We start from the raw sequence: 19709 nt of genomic DNA, 5'->3' as shown, positions 1-19709 counted from the left end.
TGCCTTTTTAATTTTTTTCACCCCTGCCATCCAAACAGCCTGAGTCCGCGGCACACTTGATCCAGGTAATTAAGACCTTCAGGATCACGTGAACATTCTAGACTCAGGTGTGTTAAATCTGAAATCTTTAGCGTGGTAGAGCCCCAGGAACAGGAGTCAGTCGCCCTGTACCTATGTTAAGAAAATAAAAAATAATGCATTTTTTCTTCATTTATTAGCATGAAGAAACAATATCCTCCTTCAGAAAAATGAAATAACTTTTAAGTGAGTATTTAATCTGTATATGGTTTACTGTAAGTGTTTTATATGAAGAGTAAACACAGTGTAGCCTTGTAAAAATTTGTGACATCATGGACTGAACGGAGTAAAAAATAAAGGAAAGATGGAAAAGCTTACAGCACCTGGTATTCCCAGGCGGTCTCCCATCCAAGTACTAACCAGGCCCGACCCTGCTTAGCTTCCGAGATCAGACGAGATCGGGCGTTCTCAGGGTGGTATGGCCGTAAGCGAAAGATCAACTCCCAACAAGCCTATTTATAAGTCACTCACAGACCTGAGTCTTTTCACTGTCATTTACTGCTCTTGACAAAAGTAAAGCAGCTCTACGGACTAATACAAAGATCTTGCCTCAAAATAAAAGCTCCTTTTAACTTTCACTACAAAAAGTAACCAAAGAAAAAAAGACAAAAACTCCCTATATGTCTTAATTTTTATCTCTTCATTTTTTTTGTTCAATTTTCTTGCTCTACGTTTCTTACTCAATGGAATGGAAGCTTCAGATTAGGCCCAATAAAAAAAAAGCCCAATTAAAAAAAAATCATATTTACAAAGAATATTCTGAGAAATAAATAAATAAAATCATACACACACATTAAAGTATACTTGGCATACATTTACAGAAAGGCCCTGTGTCCTACAGAAGGTGCCTTTTTAATTTTTTTCACCCCTGCCATCCAAACAGCCTGAGTCCGCGGCACACTTGATCCAGGTAATTAAGACCTTCAGGATCACGTGAACATTCTAGACTCAGGTGTGTTAAATCTGAGATCTTTAGCGTGGTAGAGCCCCAGGAACAGGAGTCAGTCGCCCTGTACCTATGTTAAGAAAATAAAAAATAATGCATTTTTTCTTCATTTATTAGCATGAAGAAACAATATCCTCCTTCAGAAAAATGAAATAACTTTTAAGTGAGTATTTAATCTGTATATGGTTTACTGTAAGTGTTTTATATGAAGAGTAAACACAGTGTAGCCTTGTAAAAATTTGTGACATCATGGACTGGACGGAGTAAAAAATAAAGGAAAGATGGAAAAGCTTACAGCACCTGGTATTCCCAGGCGGTCTCCCATCCAAGTACTAACCAGGCCCGACCCTGCTTAGCTTCCGAGATCAGACGAGATCGGGCGTTCTCAGGGTGGTATGGCCGTAAGCGAAAGATCAACTCCCAACAAGCCTATTTATAAGTCACTCACAGACCTGAGTCTTTTCACTGTCATTTACTGCTCTTGACAAAAGTAAAGCAGCTCTACGGACTAATACAAAGATCTTGCCTCAAAATAAAAGCTCCTTTTAACTTTCACTACAAAAAGTAACCAAAGAAAAAAAGACAAAAACTCCCTATATGTCTTAATTTTTATCTCTTCATTTTTTTGTTCAATTTTCTTGCTCTACGTTTCTTAATCAATGGAATGGAAGCTTCAGATTAGGCCCAATAAAAAAAAAGCCCAATTTAAAAAAAAAATCATATTTACAAAGAATATTCTGAGAAATAAATAAATAAAATCATATACACACATTAAAGTATACTTGGCATACATTTACAGAAAGGCCCTGTGTCCTACAGAAGGTGCCTTTTTAATTTTTTTCACCCCTGCCATCCAAACAGCCTGAGTCCGCGGCACACTTGATCCAGGTAATTAAGACCTTCAGGATCACATGAACATTCTAGACTCAGGTGTGTTAAATCTGAAATCTTTAGCGTGGTAGAGCCCCAGGAACAGGAGTCAGTCGCCCTGTACCTATGTTAAGAAAATAAAAAATAATGCATTTTTTCTTTATTTATTAGCATGAAGAAACAATATCCTCCTTCAGAAAAATGAAATAACTTTTAAGTGAGTATTTAATCTGTATATGGTTTACTGTAAGTGTTTTATATGAAGAGTAAACACAGTGTAGCCTTGTAAAAAATTGTGACATCATGGACTGAACGGAGTAAAAAATAAAGGAAAGATGGAAAAGCTTACAGCACCTGGTATTCCCAGGCGGTCTCCCATCCAAGTACTAACCAGGCCCGACCCTGCTTAGCTTCCGAGATCAGACGAGATCGGGCGTTCTCAGGGTGGTATGGCCGTAAGCGAAAGATCAACTCCCAACAAGCCTATTTATAAGTCACTCACAGACCTGAGTCTTTTCACTGTCATTTACTGCTCTTGACAAAAGTAAAGCAGCTCTACGGACTAATACAAAGATCTTGCCTCAAAATAAAAGCTCCTTTTAACTTTCACTACAAAAAGTAACCAAAGAATAAAAGACAAAAACTCCCTATATGTCTTAATTTTTATCTCTTCATTTTTTTGTTCAATTTTCTTGCTCTACGTTTCTTAATCAATGGAATGGAAGCTTCAGATTAGGCCCAATAAAAAAAAAGCCCAATTTAAAAAAAAAATCATATTTACAAAGAATATTCTGAGAAATAAATAAATAAAATCATATACACACATTAAAGTATACTTGGCATACATTTACAGAAAGGCCCTGTGTCCTACAGAAGGTGCCTTTTTAATTTTTTTCACCCCTGCCATCCAAACAGCCTGAGTCCGCGGCACACTTGATCCAGGTAATTAAGACCTTCAGGATCACGTGAACATTCTAGACTCAGGTGTGTTAAATCTGAAATCTTTAGCGTGGTAGAGCCCCAGGAACAGGAGTCAGTCGCCCTGTACCTATGTTAAGAAAATAAAAAATAATGCATTTTTTCTTTATTTATTAGCATGAAGAAACAATATCCTCCTTCAGAAAAATGAAAGAACTTTTAAGTGAGTATTTAATCTGTATATGGTTTACTGTAAGTGTTTTATATGAAGAGTAAACACAGTGTAGCCTTGTAAAAAATTGTGACATCATGGACTGAACGGAGTAAAAAATAAAGGAAAGATGGAAAAGCTTACAGCACCTGGTATTCCCAGGCGGTCTCCCATCCAAGTACTAACCAGGCCCGACCCTGCTTAGCTTCCGAGATCAGACGAGATCGGGCGTTCTCAGGGTGGTATGGCCGTAAGCGAAAGATCAACTCCCAACAAGCCTATTTATAAGTCACTCACAGACCTGAGTCTTTTCACTGTCATTTACTGCTCTTGACAAAAGTAAAGCAGCTCTACGGACTAATACAAAGATCTTGCCTCAAAATAAAAGCTCCTTTTAACTTTCACTACAAAAAGTAACCAAAGAAAAAAAGACAAAAACTCCCTATATGTCTTAATTTTTATCTCTTCATTTTTTTTGTTCAATTTTCTTGCTCTACGTTTCTTACTCAATGGAATGGAAGCTTCAGATTAGGCCCAATAAAAAAAAGCCCAATTAAAAAAAAATCATATTTACAAAGAATATTCTGAGAAATAAATAAATAAAATCATACACACACATTAAAGTATACTTGGCATACATTTACAGAAAGGCCCTGTGTCCTACAGAAGGTGCCTTTTTAATTTTTTTCACCCCTGCCATCCAAACAGCCTGAGTCCGCGGCACACTTGATCCAGGTAATTAAGACCTTCAGGATCACGTGAACATTCTAGACTCAGGTGTGTTAAATCTGAAATCTTTAGCGTGGTAGAGCCCCAGGAATAGGAGTGAGCCGCCCTGTACCTATACGTTAAGAAAATAAAAAATAATGCATTTTTTTCTTTATTTATTAGCATGAAGAAACAATATCCTCCTTCAGAAAAATGAAAGAACTTTTAAGTGAGTATTTAATCTGTATATGGTTTACTGTAAGTGTTTTATATGAAGAGTAAACACAGTGTAGCCTTGTAAAAAATTGTGACATCATGGACTGAACGGAGTAAAAAATAAAGGAAAGATGGAAAAGCTTACAGCACCTGGTATTCCCAGGCGGTCTCCCATCCAAGTACTAACCAGGCCCGACCCTGCTTAGCTTCCGAGATCAGACGAGATCGGGCGTTCTCAGGGTGGTATGGCCGTAAGCGAAAGATTAACTCCCAACAAGCCTATTTATAAGTCACTCTGAGTCTTTTCACTGTCATTTACTGCTCTTGACAAAAGTAAAGCAGCTCTACGGACTAATACAAAGATCTTGCCTCAAAATAAAAGCTCCTTTTAACTTTCACTACAAAAAGTAACCAAAGAAAAAAATACAAAAACTCCCTATATGTCTTAATTTTTATCTCTTCATTTTTTTTGTTCAATTTACTTGCTCTACGTTTCTTACTCAATGGAATGGAAGCTTCAGATTAGGCCCAATAAAAAAAAAGCCCAATTAAAAAAAAAAATCATATTTACAAAGAATATTCTGAGAAATAAATAAATAAAATCATACACACACATTAAAGTATACTTGGCATACATTTACAGAAAGGCCCTGTGTCCTACAGAAGGTGCCTTTTTAATTTTTTTCACCCCTGCCATCCAAACAGCCTGAGTCCGCGGCACACTTGATCCAGGTAATTAAGACCTTCAGGATCACGTGAACATTCTAGACTCAGGTGTGTTAAATCTGAGATCTTTAGCGTGGTAGAGCCCCAGGAACAGGAGTCAGTCGCCCTGTACCTATGTTAAGAAAATAAAAAATAATGCATTTTTTCTTTATTTATTAGCATGAAGAAACAATATCCTCCTTCAGAAAAATGAAAGAACTTTTAAGTGAGTATTTAATCTGTATATGGTTTACTGTAAGTGTTTTATATGAAGAGTAAACACAGTGTAGCCTTTTAAAAATTTGTGACATCATGGACTGAACGGAGTAAAAAATAAAGGAAAGATGGAAAAGCTTACAGCACCTGGTATTCCCAGGCGGTCTCCCATCCAAGTACTAACCAGGCCCGACCCTGCTTAGCTTCCGAGATCAGACGAGATCGGGCGTTCTCAGGGTGGTATGGCCGTAAGCGAAAGATCAACTCCCAACAAGCCTATTTATAAGTCACTCACAGACCTGAGTCTTTTCACTGTCATTTACTGCTCTTGACAAAAGTAAAGCAGCTACGGACTAATACAAAGATCTTGCCTCAAAATAAAAGCTCCTTTTAACTTTCACTACAAAAAGTAACCAAAGAAAAAAAGACAAAAACTCCCTATATGTCTTAATTTTTATCTCTTCATTTTTTTGTTCAATTTTCTTGCTCTACGTTTCTTAATCAATGGAATGGAAGCTTCAGATTAGGCCCAATAAAAAAAAAGCCCAATTTAAAAAAAAATCATATTTACAAAGAATATTCTGAGAAATAAATAAATAAAATCATACACACACATTAAAGTATACTTGGCATACATTTACAGAAAGGCCCTGTGTCCTACAGAAGGTGCCTTTTTAAATTTTTTCACCCCTGCCATCCAAACAGCCTGAGTCCGCGGCACACTTGATCCAGGTAATTAAGACCTTCAGGATCACGTGAACATTCTAGACTCAGGTGTGTTAAATCTGAGATCTTTAGCGTGGTAGAGCCCCAGGAACAGGAGTCAGTCGCCCTGTACCTATGTTAAGAAAATAAAAAATAATGCATTTTTTCTTTATTTATTAGCATGAAGAAACAATATCCTCCTTCAGAAAAATGAAAGAACTTTTAAGTGAGTATTTAATCTGTATATGGTTTACTGTAAGTGTTTTATATGAAGAGTAAACACAGTGTAGCCTTGTAAAAAATTGTGACATCATGGACTGAACGGAGTAAAAAATAAAGGAAAGATGGAAAAGCTTACAGCACCTGGTATTCCCAGGCGGTCTCCCATCCAAGTACTAACCAGGCCCGACCCTGCTTAGCTTCCGAGATCAGACGAGATCGGGCGTTCTCAGGGTGGTATGGCCGTAAGCGAAAGATTAACTCCCAACAAGCCTATTTATAAGTCACTCTGAGTCTTTTCACTGTCATTTACTGCTCTTGGCAAAAGTAAAGCAGCTACGGACTAATACAAAGATCTTGCCTCAAAATAAAAGCTCCTTTTAACTTTCACTACAAAAAGTAACCAAAGAAAAAAAGACAAAAACTCCCTATATGTCTTAATTTTTATCTCTTCATTTTTTTGTTCAATTTTCTTGCTCTACGTTTCTTAATCAATGGAATGGAAGCTTCAGATTAGGCCCAATAAAAAAAAAGCCCAATTTAAAAAAAAATCATATTTACAAAGAATATTCTGAGAAATAAATAAATAAAATCATACACACACATTAAAGTATACTTGGCATACATTTACAGAAAGGCCCTGTGTCCTACAGAAGGTGCCTTTTTAATTTTTTTCACCCCTGCCATCCAAACAGCCTGAGTCCGCGGCACACTTGATCCAGGTAATTAAGACCTTCAGGATCACGTGAACATTCTAGACTCAGGTGTGTTAAATCTGAGATCTTTAGCGTGGTAGAGCCCCAGGAACAGGAGTCAGTCGCCCTGTACCTATGTTAAGAAAATAAAAAATAATGCATTTTTTCTTTATTTATTAGCATGAAGAAACAATATCCTCCTTCAGAAAAATGAAAGAACTTTTAAGTGAGTATTTAATCTGTATATGGTTTACTGTAAGTGTTTTATATGAAGAGTAAACACAGTGTAGCCTTGTAAAAAATTGTGACATCATGGACTGAACGGAGTAAAAAATAAAGGAAAGATGGAAAAGCTTACAGCACCTGGTATTCCCAGGCGGTCTCCCATCCAAGTACTAACCAGGCCCGACCCTGCTTAGCTTCCGAGATCAGACGAGATCGGGCGTTCTCAGGGTGCTATGGCCGTAAGCGAAAGATCAACTCCCAACAAGCCTATTTATAAGTCACTCACAGACCTGAGTCTTTTCACTGTCATTTACTGCTCTTGACAAAAGTAAAGCAGCTCTACGGACTAATACAAAGATCTTGCCTCAAAATAAAAGCTCCTTTTAACTTTCACTACAAAAAGTAACCAAAGAAAAAAAGACAAAAACTCCCTATATGTCTTAATTTTTATCTCTTCATTTTTTTTTGTTCAATTTTCTTGCTCTACGTTTCTTACTCAATGGAATGGAAGCTTTAGATTAGGCCCAATAAAAAAAGCCCAATTAAAAAAAAATCATATTTACAAAGAATATTCTGAGAAATAAATAAATAAAATCATACACACACATTAAAGTATACTTGGCATACATTTACAGAAAGGCCCTGTGTCCTACAGAAGGTGCCTTTTTAAATTTTTTCACCCCTGCCATCCAAACAGCCTGAGTCCGCGGCACACTTGATCCAGGTAATTAAGACCTTCAGGATCACGTGAACATTCTAGACTCAGGTGTGTTAAATCTGAAATCTTTAGCGTGGTAGAGCCCCAGGAACAGGAGTCAGTCGCCCTGTACCTATGTTAAGAAAATAAAAAATAATGCATTTTTTCTTTATTTATTAGCATGAAGAAACAATATCCTCCTTCAGAAAAATGAAAGAACTTTTAAGTGAGTATTTAATCTGTATATGGTTTACTGTAAGTGTTTTATATGAAGAGTAAACACAGTGTAGCCTTGTAAAAAATTGTGACATCATGGACTGAACGGAGTAAAAAATAAAGGAAAGATGGAAAAGCTTACAGCACCTGGTATTCCCAGGCGGTCTCCCATCCAAGTACTAACCAGGCCCGACCCTGCTTAGCTTCCGAGATCAGACGAGATCGGGCGTTCTCAGGGTGGTATGGCCGTAAGCGAAAGATCAACTCCCAACAAGCCTATTCATAAGTCACTCACAGACCTGAGTCTTTTCACTGTCATTTACTGCTCTTGACAAAAGTAAAGCAGCTCTACGGACTAATACAAAGATCTTGCCTCAAAATAAAAGCTCCTTTTAACTTTCACTACAAAAAGTAACCAAAGAAAAAAAGACAAAAACTCCCTATATGTCTTAATTTTTATCTCTTCATTTTTTTGTTCAATTTTCTTGCTTTACGTTTCTTACTCAATGGAATGGAAGCTTCAGATTAGGCCCAATAAAAAAAAGCCCAATTAAAAAAAAAATCATATTTACAAAGAATATTCTGAGAAATAAATAAATAAAATCATACACACACATTAAAGTATACTTGGCATACATTTACAGAAAGGCCCTGTGTCCTACAGAAGGTGCCTTTTTAATTTTTTTCACCCCTGCCATCCAAACAGCCTGAGTCCGCGGCACACTTGATCCAGGTAATTAAGACCTTCAGGATCACGTGAACATTCTAGACTCAGGTGTGTTAAATCTGAAATCTTTAGCGTGGTAGAGCCCCAGGAACAGGAGTCAGTCGCCCTGTACCTATGTTAAGAAAATAAAAAATAATGCATTTTTTCTTTATTTATTAGCATGAAGAAACAATATCCTCCTTCAGAAAAATGAAATAACTTTTAAGTGAGTATTTAATCTGTATATGGTTTACTGTAAGTGTTTTATATGAAGAGTAAACACAGTGTAGCCTTGTAAAAAATTGTGACATCATGGACTGAACGGAGTAAAAAATAAAGGAAAGATGGAAAAGCTTACAGCACCTGGTATTCCCAGGCGGTCTCCCATCCAAGTACTAACCAGGCCCGACCCTGCTTAGCTTCCGAGATCAGACGAGATCGGGCGTTCTCAGGGTGGTATGGCCGTAAGCGAAAGATCAACTCCCAACAAGCCTATTTATAAGTCACTCACAGACCTGAGTCTTTTCACTGTCATTTACTGCTCTTGACAAAAGTAAAGCAGCTCTACGGACTAATACAAAGATCTTGCCTCAAAATAAAAGCACCTTTTAACTTTCACTACAAAAAGTAACCAAAGAAAAAAAGACAAAAACTCCCTATATGTCTTAATTTTTATCTCTTCATTTTTTTTGTTGAATTTTCTTGCTCTACGTTTCTTACTCAATGGAATGGAAGCTTCAGATTAGGCCCAATAAAAAAGCCCAATTAAAAAAAAATCATATTTACAAAGAATATTCTGAGAAATAAATAAAAAAAATCATACACACACATTAAAGTATACTTGGCATACATTTACAGAAAGGCCCTGTGTCCTACAGAAGGTGCCTTTTTAAATTTTTTCACCCCTGCCATCCAAACAGCCTGAGTCCGCGGCACACTTGATCCAGGTAATTAAGACCTTCAGGATCACGTGAACATTCTAGACTCAGGTGTGTTAAATCTGAAATCTTTAGCGTGGTAGAGCCCCAGGAACAGGAGTCAGTCGCCCTGTACCTATGTTAAGAAAATAAAAAATAATGCATTTTTTCTTTATTTATTAGCATGAAGAAACAATATCCTCCTTCAGAAAAATGAAAGAACTTTTAAGTGAGTATTTAATCTGTATATGGTTTACTGTAAGTGTTTTATATGAAGAGTAAACACAGTGTAGCCTTGTAAAAAATTGTGACATCATGGACTGAACGGAGTAAAAAATAAAGGAAAGATGGAAAAGCTTACAGCACCTGGTATTCCCAGGCGGTCTCCCATCCAAGTACTAACCAGGCCCGACCCTGCTTAGCTTCCGAGATCAGACGAGATCGGGCGTTCTCAGGGTGGTATGGCCGTAAGCGAAAGATCAACTCCCAACAAGCCTATTTATAAGTCACTCTGAGTCTTTTCACTGTCATTTACTGCTCTTGACAAAAGTAAAGCAGCTCTACGGACTAATACAAAGATCTTGCCTCAAAATAAAAGCTCCTTTTAACTTTCACTACAAAAAGTAACCAAAGAAAAAAATACAAAAACTCCCTATATGTCTTAATTTTTATCTCTTCATTTTTTTTTGTTCAATTTACTTGCTCTACGTTTCTTACTCAATGGAATGGAAGCTTCAGATTAGGCCCAATAAAAAAAAAAGCCCAATTAAAAAAAAAATCATATTTACAAAGAATATTCTGAGAAATAAATAAATAAAATCATACACACACATTAAAGTATACTTGGCATACATTTACAGAAAGGCCCTGTGTCCTACAGAAGGTGCCTTTTTAATTTTTTTCACCCCTGCCATCCAAACAGCCTGAGTCCGCGGCACACTTGATCCAGGTAATTAAGACCTTCAGGATCACGTGAACATTCTAGACTCAGGTGTGTTAAATCTGAAATCTTTAGCGTGGTAGAGCCCCAGGAACAGAAGTCAGTCGCCCTGTACCTATGTTAAGAAAATTAAAAATAATGCATTTTTTCTTTATTTATTAGCATGAAGAAACAATATCCTCCTTCAGAAAAATGAAAGAACTTTTAAGTGAGTACTTAATCTGTATATGGTTTACTGTAAGTGTTTTATATGAAGAGTAAACACAGTGTAGCCTTGTAAAAATTTGTGACATCATGGACTGAACGGAGTAAAAAATAAAGGAAAGATGGAAAAGCTTACAGCACCTGGTATTCCCAGGCGGTCTCCCATCCAAGTACTAACCAGGCCCGACCCTGCTTAGCTTCCGAGATCAGACGAGATCGGGCGTTCTCAGGGTGGTATGGCCGTAAGCGAAAGATCAACTCCCAACAAGCCTATTTATAAGTCACTCACAGACCTGAGTCTTTTCACTGTCATTTACTGCTCTTGACAAAAGTAAAGCAGCTCTACGGACTAATACAAAGATCTTGCCTCAAAATAAAAGCTCCTTTTAACTTTCACTACAAAAAGTAACCAAAGAAAAAAAGACAAAAACTCCCTATATGTCTTAATTTTTATCTCTTCATTTTTTTTTTGTTCAATTTTCTTGCTCTACGTTTCTTACTCAATAGAATGGAAGCTTCAGATTAGGCCCAATAAAAAAAAGCCCAATTAAAAAAAAATCATATTTACAAAGAATATTCTGAGAAATAAATAAATAAAATCATACACACACATTAAAGTATACTTGGCATACATTTACAGAAAGGCCCTGTGTCCTACAGAACGTGCCTTTTTAATTTTTTTCACCCCTGCCATCCAAACAGCCTGAGTCCGCGGCACACTTGATCCAGGTAATTAAGACCTTCAGGATCACGTGAACATTCTAGACTCAGGTGTGTTAAATCTGAAATCTTTAGCGTGGTAGAGCCCCAGGAACAGAAGTCAGTCGCCCTGTACCTATGTTAAGAAAATAAAAAATAATGCATTTTTTCTTTATTTATTAGCATGAAGAAACAATATCCTCCTTCAGAAAAATGAAAGAACTTTTAAGTGAGTACTTAATCTGTATATGGTTTACTGTAAGTGTTTTATATGAAGAGTAAACACAGTGTAGCCTTGTAAAAATTTGTGACATCATGGACTGAACGGAGTAAAAAATAAAGGAAAGATGGAAAAGCTTACAGCACCTGGTATTCCCAGGCGGTCTCCCATCCAAGTACTAACCAGGCCCGACCCTGCTTAGCTTCCGAGATCAGACGAGATCGGGCGTTCTCAGGGTGGTATGGCCGTAAGCGAAAGATAAACTCCCAACAAGCCTATTTATAAGTCACTCACAGACCTGAGTCTTTTCACTGTCATTTACTGCTCTTGACAAAAGTAAAGCAGCTCTACGGACTAATACAAAGATCTTGCCTCAAAATAAAAGCTCCTTTTAACTTTCACTACAAAAAGTAACCAAAGAAAAAAAGACAAAAACTCCCTGTATGTCTTAATTTTTATCTCTTCATTTTTTTTTTTCAATTTTCTTGCTCTACGTTTCTTACTCAATGGAATGGAAGCTTCAGATTAGGCCCAATAAAAAAAGCCCAATTAAAAAAAAATCATATTTACAAAGAATATTCTGAGAAATAAATAAATAAAATCATACACACACATTAAAGTATACTTGGCATACATTTACAGAAAGGCCCAAGGTGCCTTTTTAATTTTTTTCACCCCTGCCATCCAAACAGCCTGAGTCCGCGGCACACTTGATCCAGGTAATTAAGACCTTCAGGATACACGTGAACATTCTAGACTCAGGTGTGTTAAATCTGAAATCTTTAGCGTGGTAGAGCCCCATGAACAGGAGTCAGTCGCCCTGTACCTATGTTAAGAAAATAAAAAATAATGCATTTTTTCTTTATTTATTAGCATGAAGAAACAATATCCTCCTTCAAAAAAATGAAAGAACTTTTAAGTGAGTATTTAATCTGTATATGGTTTACTGTAAGTGTTTTATATGAAGAGTAAACACAGTGTAGCCTTGTAAAAATTTGTGACATCATGGACTGAACGGAGTAAAAAATAAAGGAAAGATGGAAAAGCTTACAGCACCTGGTATTCCCAGGCGGTCTCCCATCCAAGTACTAACCAGGCCCGACCCTGCTTAGCTTCCGAGATCAGACGAGATCGGGCGTTCTCAGGGTGGTATGGTCGTAAGCGAAAGATCAACTCCCAACAAGCCTATTTATAAGTCACTCACAGACCTGAGTCTTTTCACTGTCATTTACTGCTCTTGACAAAAGTAAAGCAGCTCTACGGACTAATACAAAGATCTTGCCTCAAAATAAAAGCTCCTTTTAACTTTCACTACAAAAAGTAACCAAAGAAAAAAAGACAAAAACTCCCTATATGTCTTAATTTTTATCTCTTCATTTTTTTTGTTCAATTTTCTTGCTCTACGTTTCTTACTCAATGGAATGGAAGCTTCAGATTAGGCCCAATAAAAAAAAAGCCCAATTAAAAAAAAATCATATTTACAAAGAATATTCTGAGAAATAAATAAATAAAATCATACACACACATTAAAGTATACTTGGCATACATTTACAGAAAGGCCCTGTGTCCTACAGAAGGTGCCTTTTTAAATTTTTTCACCCCTGCCATCCAAACAGCCTGAGTCCGCGGCACACTTGATCCAGGTAATTAAGACCTTCAGGATCACGTGAACATTCTAGACTCAGGTGTGTTAAATCTGAAATCTTTAGCGTGGTAGAGCCCCAGGAACAGGAGTCAGTCGCCCTGTACCTATGTTAAGAAAATAAAAAATAATGCATTTTTTCTTCATTTATTAGCATGAAGAAACAATATCCTCCTTCAGAAAAATGAAAGAACTTTTAAGTGAGTATTTAATCTGTATATGGTTTACTGTAAGTGTTTTATATGAAGAGTAAACACAGTGTAGCCTTGTAAAAAATTGTGACATCATGGACTGAACGGAGTAAAAAATAAAGGAAAGATGGAAAAGCTTACAGCACCTGGTATTCCCAGGCGGTCTCCCATCCAAGTACTAACCAGGCCCGACCCTGCTTAGCTTCCGAGATCAGACGAGATCAGGCGTTCTCAGGGTGGTATGGCCGTAAGCGAAAGATCAACTCCCAACAAGCCTATTTATAAGTCACTCACAGACCTGAGTCTTTTCACTGTCATTTACTGCTCTTGACAAAAGTAAAGCAGCTCTACGGACTAATACAAAGATCTTGCCTCAAAATAAAAGCTCCTTTTAACTTTCACTACAAAAAGTAACCAAAGAAAAAAAGACAAAAACTCCCTATATGTCTTAATTTTTATCTCTTCATTTTTTTGTTCAATTTTCTTGCTTTACGTTTCTTACTCAATGGAATGGAAGCTTCAGTTTAGGCCCAATAAAAAAAAGCCCAATTAAAAAAAAAATCATATTTACAAAGAATATTCTGAGAAATAAATAAATAAAATCATACACACACATTAAAGTATACTTGGCATACATTTACAGAAAGGCCCTGTGTCCTACAGAAGGTGCCTTTTTAAATTTTTTCACCCCTGCCATCCAAACAGCCTGAGTCCGCGGCACACTTGATCCAGGTAATTAAGACCTTCAGGATCACGTGAACATTCTAGACTCAGGTGTGTTAAATCTGAAATCTTTAGCGTGGTAGAGCCCCAGGAACAGGAGTCAGTCGCCCTGTACCTATGTTAAGAAAATAAAAAATAATGCATTTTTTCTTTATTTATTAGCATGAAGAAACAATATCCTCCTTCAGAAAAATGAAAGAACTTTTAAGTGAGTATTTAATCTGTATATGGTTTACTGTAAGTGTTTTATATGAAGAGTAAACACAGTGTAGCCTTGTAAAAAATTGTGACATCATGGACTGAACGGAGTAAAAAATAAAGGAAAGATGGAAAAGCTTACAGCACCTGGTATTCCCAGGCGGTCTCCCATCCAAGTACTAACCAGGCCCGACCCTGCTTAGCTTCCGAGATCAGACGAGATCGGGCGTTCTCAGGGTGGTATGGCCGTAAGCGAAAGATCAACTCCCAACAAGCCTATTCATAAGTCACTCACAGACCTGAGTCTTTTCACTGTCATTTACTGCTCTTGACAAAAGTAAAGCAGCTCTACGGACTAATACAAAGATCTTGCCTCAAAATAAAAGCTCCTTTTAACTTTCACTACAAAAAGTAACCAAAGAAAAAAAGACAAAAACTCCCTATATGTCTTAATTTTTATCTCTTCATTTTTTTGTTCAATTTTCTTGCTTTACGTTTCTTACTCAATGGAATGGAAGCTTCAGATTAGGCCCAATAAAAAAAAAGCCCAATTAAAAAAAAAATCATATTTACAAAGAATATTCTGAGAAATAAATAAATAAAATCATACACACACATTAAAGTATACTTGGCATACATTTACAGAAAGGCCCTGTGTCCTACAGAAGGTGCCTTTTTAAATTTTTTCACCCCTGCCATCCAAACAGCCTGAGTCCGCGGCACACTTGATCCAGGTAATTAAGACCTTCAGGATCACGTGAACATTCTAGACTCAGGTGTGTTAAATCTGAAATCTTTAGCGTGGTAGAGCCCCAGGAACAGGAGTCAGTCGCCCTGTACCTATGTTAAGAAAATAAAAAATAATGCATTTTTTCTTTATTTATTAGCATGAAGAAACAATATCCTCCTTCAGAAAAATGAAAGAACTTTTAAGTGAGTATTTAATCTGTATATGGTTTACTGTAAGTGTTTTATATGAAGAGTAAACACAGTGTAGCCTTGTAAAAAATTGTGACATCATGGACTGAACGGAGTAAAAAATAAAGGAAAGATGGAAAAGCTTACAGCACCTGGTATTCCCAGGCGGTCTCCCATCCAAGTACTAACCAGGCCCGACCCTGCTTAGCTTCCGAGATCAGACGAGATCGGGCGTTCTCAGGGTGGTATGGCCGTAAGCGAAAGATCAACTCCCAACAAGCCTATTTATAAGTCACTCACAGACCTGAGTCTTTTCACTGTCATTTACTGCTCTTGACAAAAGTAAAGCAGCTCTACGGACTAATACAAAGATCTTGCCTCAAAATAAAAGCTCCTTTTAACTTTCACTACAAAAAGTAACCAAAGAAAAAAATACAAAAACTCCCTATATGTCTTAATTTTTATCTCTTCATTTTTTTTTGTTCAATTTACTTGCTCTACGTTTCTTACTCAATGGAATGGAAGCTTCAGATTAGGCCCAATAAAAAAAAAGCCCAATTAAAAAAAAAATCATATTTACAAAGAATATTCTGAGAAATAAATAAATAAAATCATACACACACATTAAAGTATACTTGGCATACATTTACAGAAAGGCCCTGTGTCCTACAGAAGGTGCCTTTTTAATTTTTTTCACCCCTGCCATCCAAACAGCCTGAGTCCGCGGCACACTTGATCCAGGTAATTAAGACCTTCAGGATCACGTGAACATTCTAGACTCAGGTGTGTTAAATCTGAAATCTTTAGCGTGGTAGAGCCCCAGGAACAGGAGTGAGCCGCCCTGTACCTATACGTTAAGAAAATAAAAAAGAATGCATTTTTTTCTTTATTTATTAGCATGAAGAAACAATATCCTCCTTCAGAAAAATGAAAGAACTTTTAAGTGAGTATTTAATCTGTGTATGGTTTACTGTAAGTGTTTTATATGAAGAGTAAACACAGTGTAGCCTTGTAAAAAATTGTGACATCATGGACTGAACGGAGTAAAAAATAAAGGAAAGATGGAAAAGCTTACAGCACCTGGTATTCCCAGGCGGTCTCCCATCCAAGTACTAACCAGGCCCGACCCTGCTTAGCTTCCGAGATCAGACGAGATCGGGCGTTCTCAGGGTGGTATGGCCGTAAGCGAAAGATCAACTCCCAACAAGCCTATTTATAAGTCATTCACAGACCTGAGTCTTTTCACTGTCATTTACTGCTCTTGACAAAAGTAAAGCAGCTCTACGGACTAATACAAAGATCTTGCCTCAAAATAAAAGCTCCTTTTAACTTTCACTACAAAAAGTAACCAAAGAAAAAAAGACAAAAACTCCCTATATGTCTTAATTTTTATCTCTTCATTTTTTTGTTCAATTTTCTTGCTTTACGTTTCTTACTCAATGGAATGGAAGCTTCAGATTAGGCCCAATAAAAAAAAGCCCAATTAAAAAAAAAATCATATTTACAAAGAATATTCTGAGAAATAAATAAATAAAATCATACACACACATTAAAGTATACTTGGCATACATTTACAGAAAGGCCCTGTGTCCTACAGAAGGTGCCTTTTTAAATTTTTTCACCCCTGCCATCCAAACAGCCTGAGTCCGCGGCACACTTGATCCAGGTAATTAAGACCTTCAGGATCACGTGAACATTCTAGACTCAGGTGTGTTAAATCTGAAATCTTTAGCGTGGTAGAGCCCCATGAACAGGAGTCAGTCGCCCTGTACCTATGTTAAGAAAATAAAAAATAATGCATTTTTTCTTTATTTATTAGCATGAAGAAACAATATCCTCCTTCAGAAAAATGAAAGAACTTTTAAGTGAGTATTTAATCTGTATATGGTTTACTGTAAGTGTTTTATATGAAGAGTAAACACAGTGTAGCCTTGTAAAAAATTGTGACATCATGGACTGAACGGAGTAAAAAATAAAGGAAAGATGGAAAAGCTTACAGCACCTGGTATTCCCAGGCGGTCTCCCATCCAAGTACTAACCAGGCCCGACCCTGCTTAGCTTCCGAGATCAGACGAGATCGGGCGTTCTCAGGGTGGTATGGCCGTAAGCGAAAGATTAACTCCCAACAAGCCTATTTATAAGTCACTCTGAGTCTTTTCACTGTCATTTACTGCTCTTGACAAAAGTAAAGCAGCTCTACGGACTAATACAAAGATCTTGCCTCAAAATAAAAGCTCCTTTTAACTTTCACTACAAAAAGTAACCAAAGAAAAAAATACAAAAACTCCCTATATGTCTTAATTTTTATCTCTTCATTTTTTTTGTTCAATTTACTTGCTCTACGTTTCTTACTCAATGGAATGGAAGCTTCAGATTAGGCCCAATAAAAAAAAAGCCCAATTAAAAAAAAAAATCATATTTACACAGAATATTCTGAGAAATAAATAAATAAAATCATACACACACATTAAAGTATACTTGGCATACATTTACAGAAAGGCCCTGTGTCCTACAGAAGGTGCCTTTTTAATTTTTTTCACCCCTGCCATCCAAACAGCCTGAGTCCGCGGCACACTTGATCCAGGTAATTAAGACCTTCAGGATCACGTGAACATTCTAGACTCAGGTGTGTTAAATCTGAAATCTTTAGCGTGGTAGAGCCCCAGGAATAGGAGTGAGCCGCCCTGTACCTATACGTTAAGAAAATAAAAAATAATGCATTTTTTTCTTTATTTATTAGCATGAAGAAACAATATCCTCCTTCAGAAAAATGAAAGAACTTTTAAGTGAGTATTTAATCTGTATATGGTTTACTGTAAGTGTTTTATATGAAGAGTAAACACAGTGTAGCCTTGTAAAAAATTGTGACATCATGGACTGAACGGAGTAAAAAATAAAGGAAAGATGGAAAAGCTTACAGCACCTGGTATTCCCAGGCGGTCTCCCATCCAAGTACTAACCAGGCCCGACCCTGCTTAGCTTCCGAGATCAGACGAGATCGGGCGTTCTCAGGGTGGTATGGCCGTAAGCGAAAGATCAACTCCCAACAAGCCTATTTATAAGTCACTCACAGACCTGAGTCTTTTCACTGTCATTTACTGCTCTTGACAAAAGTAAAGCAGCTACGGACTAATACAAAGATCTTGCCTCAAAATAAAAGCTCCTTTTAACTTTCACTACAAAAAGTAACCAAAGAAAAAAAGACAAAAACTCCCTATATGTCTTAATTTTTATCTCTTCATTTTTTTGTTCAATTTTCTTGCTCTACGTTTCTTAATCAATGGAATGGAAGCTTCAGATTAGGCCCAATAAAAAAAAAGCCCAATTTAAAAAAAAATCATATTTACAAAGAATATTCTGAGAAATAAATAAATAAAATCATACACACACATTAAAGTATACTTGGCATACATTTACAGAAAGGCCCTGTGTCCTACAGAAGGTGCCTTTTTAAATTTTTTCACCCCTGCCATCCAAACAGCCTGAGTCCGCGGCACACTTGATCCAGGTAATTAAGACCTTCAGGATCACGTGAACATTCTAGACTCAGGTGTGTTAAATCTGAAATCTTTAGCGTGGTAGAGCCCCAGGAACAGGAGTCAGTCGCCCTGTACCTATGTTAAGAAAATAAAAAATAATGCATTTTTTCTTTATTTATTAGCATGAAGAAACAATATCCTCCTTCAGAAAAATGAAAGAACTTTTAAGTGAGTATTTAATCTGTATATGGTTTACTGTAAGTGTTTTATATGAAGAGTAAACACAGTGTAGCCTTGTAAAAAATTGTGACATCATGGACTGAACGGAGTAAAAAATAAAGGAAAGATGGAAAAGCTTACAGCACCTGGTATTCCCAGGCGGTCTCCCATCCAAGTACTAACCAGGCCCGACCCTGCTTAGCTTCCGAGATCAGACGAGATCGGGCGTTCTCAGGGTGGTATGGCCGTAAGCGAAAGATCAACTCCCAACAAGCCTATTCATAAGTCACTCACAGACCTGAGTCTTTTCACTGTCATTTACTGCTCTTGACAAAAGTAAAGCAGCTCTACGGACTAATACAAAGATCTTGCCTCAAAATAAAAGCTCCTTTTAACTTTCACTACAAAAAGTAACCAAAGAAAAAAAGACAAAAACTCCCTATATGTCTTAATTTTTATCTCTTCATTTTTTTTTTCAATTTTCTTGCTCTACGTTTCTTACTCAATGGAATGGAAGCTTCAGATTAGGCCCAGTAAAAAAAAAAGCCCAATTAAAAAAAAAATCATATTTACAAAGAATATTCTGAGAAATAAATAAATAAAATCATACACACACATTAAAGTATACTTGGCATACATTTACAGAAAGGCCCTGTGTCCTACAGAACGTGCCTTTTTAATTTTTTTCACCCCTGCCATCCAAACAGCCTGAGTCCGCGGCACACTTGATCCAGGTAATTAAGACCTTCAGGATCACGTGAACATTCTAGACTCAGGTGTGTTAAATCTGAAATCTTTAGCGTGGTAGAGCCCCAGGAACAGAAGTCAGTCGCCCTGTACCTATGTTAAGAAAATAAAAAATAATGCATTTTGTTCTTTATTTATTAGCATGAAGAAACAATATCCTCCTTCAGAAAAATGAAAGAACTTTTAAGTGAGTACTTAATCTGTATATGGTTTACTGTAAGTGTTTTATATGAAGAGTAAACACAGTGTAGCCTTGTAAAAATTTGTGACATCATGGACTG

General features: G+C 36.8%; 21 non-coding genes across 21 annotated transcripts; all 21 read right to left on the bottom strand.

The window, feature by feature from the left end:
* Positions 1 to 389: 389 nt before the first annotated feature.
* On the bottom strand, positions 390 to 508 carry LOC125782762 (5S ribosomal RNA). Its single transcript, XR_007425500.1, has one exon. It is a non-coding gene; the product is annotated as a 5S ribosomal RNA (ribosomal RNA).
* Positions 509 to 1312: 804 nt separating this feature from the next.
* Positions 1313 to 1431, bottom strand: LOC125782761 (5S ribosomal RNA). Its single transcript, XR_007425499.1, has one exon. It is a non-coding gene; the product is annotated as a 5S ribosomal RNA (ribosomal RNA).
* An 805-nt stretch (positions 1432 to 2236) lies between these two features.
* On the bottom strand, positions 2237 to 2355 carry LOC125782760 (5S ribosomal RNA). Its single transcript, XR_007425498.1, has one exon. It is a non-coding gene; the product is annotated as a 5S ribosomal RNA (ribosomal RNA).
* Positions 2356 to 3160: 805 nt separating this feature from the next.
* On the bottom strand, positions 3161 to 3279 carry LOC125782759 (5S ribosomal RNA). Its single transcript, XR_007425497.1, has one exon. It is a non-coding gene; the product is annotated as a 5S ribosomal RNA (ribosomal RNA).
* Positions 3280 to 4085: 806 nt separating this feature from the next.
* Positions 4086 to 4204, bottom strand: LOC125782757 (5S ribosomal RNA). Its single transcript, XR_007425495.1, has one exon. It is a non-coding gene; the product is annotated as a 5S ribosomal RNA (ribosomal RNA).
* A 799-nt stretch (positions 4205 to 5003) lies between these two features.
* Positions 5004 to 5122, bottom strand: LOC125782756 (5S ribosomal RNA). The gene has a single exon (XR_007425494.1). It is a non-coding gene; the product is annotated as a 5S ribosomal RNA (ribosomal RNA).
* An 802-nt stretch (positions 5123 to 5924) lies between these two features.
* LOC125782755 (5S ribosomal RNA) lies at positions 5925 to 6043 on the bottom strand. The gene has a single exon (XR_007425493.1). It is a non-coding gene; the product is annotated as a 5S ribosomal RNA (ribosomal RNA).
* A 795-nt stretch (positions 6044 to 6838) lies between these two features.
* LOC125783217 (5S ribosomal RNA) lies at positions 6839 to 6957 on the bottom strand. The gene has a single exon (XR_007425951.1). It is a non-coding gene; the product is annotated as a 5S ribosomal RNA (ribosomal RNA).
* Positions 6958 to 7760: 803 nt separating this feature from the next.
* Positions 7761 to 7879, bottom strand: LOC125782754 (5S ribosomal RNA). The gene has a single exon (XR_007425492.1). It is a non-coding gene; the product is annotated as a 5S ribosomal RNA (ribosomal RNA).
* An 803-nt stretch (positions 7880 to 8682) lies between these two features.
* LOC125782753 (5S ribosomal RNA) lies at positions 8683 to 8801 on the bottom strand. The gene has a single exon (XR_007425491.1). It is a non-coding gene; the product is annotated as a 5S ribosomal RNA (ribosomal RNA).
* An 801-nt stretch (positions 8802 to 9602) lies between these two features.
* On the bottom strand, positions 9603 to 9721 carry LOC125782752 (5S ribosomal RNA). The gene has a single exon (XR_007425490.1). It is a non-coding gene; the product is annotated as a 5S ribosomal RNA (ribosomal RNA).
* Positions 9722 to 10521: 800 nt separating this feature from the next.
* Positions 10522 to 10640, bottom strand: LOC125782751 (5S ribosomal RNA). The gene has a single exon (XR_007425489.1). It is a non-coding gene; the product is annotated as a 5S ribosomal RNA (ribosomal RNA).
* Positions 10641 to 11445: 805 nt separating this feature from the next.
* LOC125782750 (5S ribosomal RNA) lies at positions 11446 to 11564 on the bottom strand. Its single transcript, XR_007425488.1, has one exon. It is a non-coding gene; the product is annotated as a 5S ribosomal RNA (ribosomal RNA).
* A 791-nt stretch (positions 11565 to 12355) lies between these two features.
* LOC125783093 (5S ribosomal RNA) lies at positions 12356 to 12474 on the bottom strand. The gene has a single exon (XR_007425827.1). It is a non-coding gene; the product is annotated as a 5S ribosomal RNA (ribosomal RNA).
* Positions 12475 to 13278: 804 nt separating this feature from the next.
* On the bottom strand, positions 13279 to 13397 carry LOC125783020 (5S ribosomal RNA). Its single transcript, XR_007425756.1, has one exon. It is a non-coding gene; the product is annotated as a 5S ribosomal RNA (ribosomal RNA).
* An 803-nt stretch (positions 13398 to 14200) lies between these two features.
* Positions 14201 to 14319, bottom strand: LOC125782749 (5S ribosomal RNA). Its single transcript, XR_007425487.1, has one exon. It is a non-coding gene; the product is annotated as a 5S ribosomal RNA (ribosomal RNA).
* Positions 14320 to 15123: 804 nt separating this feature from the next.
* LOC125782748 (5S ribosomal RNA) lies at positions 15124 to 15242 on the bottom strand. Its single transcript, XR_007425486.1, has one exon. It is a non-coding gene; the product is annotated as a 5S ribosomal RNA (ribosomal RNA).
* An 809-nt stretch (positions 15243 to 16051) lies between these two features.
* On the bottom strand, positions 16052 to 16170 carry LOC125782746 (5S ribosomal RNA). The gene has a single exon (XR_007425484.1). It is a non-coding gene; the product is annotated as a 5S ribosomal RNA (ribosomal RNA).
* Positions 16171 to 16973: 803 nt separating this feature from the next.
* Positions 16974 to 17092, bottom strand: LOC125782745 (5S ribosomal RNA). Its single transcript, XR_007425483.1, has one exon. It is a non-coding gene; the product is annotated as a 5S ribosomal RNA (ribosomal RNA).
* An 802-nt stretch (positions 17093 to 17894) lies between these two features.
* LOC125782744 (5S ribosomal RNA) lies at positions 17895 to 18013 on the bottom strand. Its single transcript, XR_007425482.1, has one exon. It is a non-coding gene; the product is annotated as a 5S ribosomal RNA (ribosomal RNA).
* An 802-nt stretch (positions 18014 to 18815) lies between these two features.
* Positions 18816 to 18934, bottom strand: LOC125782743 (5S ribosomal RNA). The gene has a single exon (XR_007425481.1). It is a non-coding gene; the product is annotated as a 5S ribosomal RNA (ribosomal RNA).
* Between the last annotated feature and the right edge of the window lie 775 nt (positions 18935 to 19709).

The sequence above is a fragment of the Astyanax mexicanus genome, chromosome 18, assembly GCF_023375975.1.
Source record: "Astyanax mexicanus isolate ESR-SI-001 chromosome 18, AstMex3_surface, whole genome shotgun sequence".
Taxonomy (NCBI): domain Eukaryota; kingdom Metazoa; phylum Chordata; class Actinopteri; order Characiformes; family Acestrorhamphidae; genus Astyanax; species Astyanax mexicanus.
The sequence above is the reverse complement of the archived record's forward strand: the minus strand, read 5'-3'. Positions and strand labels throughout refer to the sequence as shown.